Raw genomic sequence first — 1,957 nt, 5'->3', positions numbered from 1 at the left:
TATCATGAACATTTCCTACATAAACACAACTAAAATAATACATTTCCAGTGAATTTTAACACAATAAGCAATATAGAATTTATACTTAACAAAATTCACATGCATAACTATGAATCATTTAAATGCATTCAAATGATACCTTTTCTGATATATACATTCAAATCATAAAAAATATTATTTATTTTCATACACTTGTAATTAATATATAAATGATGAAAAAGTGGATAAGATTCTTATATGTCTTCTTGAATATTATGATGCCAATGTCACTACATCATATGAATCAACCGAATCAAAGAATTTATCAACTTATCATATTGACATACTACTTGGCTCCCTTATTGCATATGAATAAAAAATCATACAAAGCACTGTAGACACTACTAAGAAAAAGAAAGAGAACCATATTGACCTAAAAGCCAAAGAGTTTGGAGGAAACAAGATAGAAAGCTCCAATAAGGTTGATGTGGCCTACTGATAAAAAAGTTTAAATTTTTCCTACTGAATAAAAAGAAAATATTTAATGATTGAAGAAAGGATAAGGGGAGATATAAATCAAATTTAAAAGCTAATCTTGAAATTATTTGTTAAATGAGTAAGAAATTAAATAACATTAAATGGGAATGTGCAAAATTGAAGAACTCAGCTCAAAGTGAGAAGTTGGAAGAGAAAGGTGAATTTAGAAACTCTTTAAAAAATAATTTTAAAAAGCTTTTGAGATAAATATTGATAGTGACACAACATCAAGGAATCCTGATGAATAAATCAATAACCTCTATTTAATGGCACAAGATGGGTTAGCTGACTCAGACACAAAGCATGTGTATGATCTTTATTTTAATGATCTATTCCCCCTTTCTGATGAATTAGTTTTAAATTGCTAAGAAAGAAATACCCTACTTTAAAAGGTAGTTTTGCATATTTAAAAAATGAGCATAGCATGTTATGATAAGATTTAGAACATATTAAGAAGAATTATGAAAAAAAGAGTTCTTAGTGCATTAAACTTATAAAAGAATATAATTACAATGCATTAAGAGATCTTAACATTGTATGAAACAAAGCATGAGTTATATGTAAGAATAGGATCACTCACACCCGCAAATGAATAAATGAGAAAGGGAGGGAGAGTGTTTATACCTCTCTATCACTATACCACATATATGTGCACTTATCATGCAACATTTTATAGTGCATCACTCTTGATTATTTAAAGAGATTTAACAACCATAAAAATTCATGTATTCCATTCAAAAAATTCTAATAAATCCATTTTAACTCATAAAAATGCCCATAATAGTTCAAACTCTTCAAAATCCAGTCCCCAACCTTAGATAATTAGGACTCCTTGGCTAGACTTTAATCTGATCCTTAATTTAACTTTAACTAAAAATCCCATTTTTACCTCTAATAAATTATTAAAAATTTCAAAATTTCCCCAAAAATTTGGGAACATCTTCTTAGGTCATTTCTAACCATTGGGGTAATTCCAATTAGTTTGTAGTTGATTTGGATCAAAATCATAAAATTACCCCTAATTAGATAATTTTAATAATTCATTAATTACCCTAATCTTCTAAAATTCATTTCTTGGCCTAGAAAACTCCAAATCCAGCAAACTCAATGTCTAATTACTCAACTTTAGGGTTTAATATTTAATTAAAATGTTAGGAACCCCAAACTTAGTTTATTTACTATAATGACTTTTTTTGACCCCCTTAGCTTAAAATGTTAGGAACCCCAAACTTAGTTTATTTAAAGCACAAGAGTCAACATTAGTGCATGCGATGCATTTACAATATTAGCCCAAAACTTAGAGATTTAGCTAGATTTTGATAACACAAGAAGAAAACTCATATTCATTTCATTCATATAATAAAAATATAAAGGAGAATGAATAAGATAAATGTTATCCATAACGATCATTTGATAATCTTTATACTACTTCCTCCAATAA

This window comes from Dendrobium catenatum, unplaced genomic scaffold, assembly GCF_001605985.2.
Source record: "Dendrobium catenatum unplaced genomic scaffold, ASM160598v2 fragScaff_scaffold_134, whole genome shotgun sequence".
In the NCBI taxonomy this organism is placed as follows: domain Eukaryota; kingdom Viridiplantae; phylum Streptophyta; class Magnoliopsida; order Asparagales; family Orchidaceae; genus Dendrobium; species Dendrobium catenatum.
Note: the sequence above shows the minus strand (reverse complement) of the source record.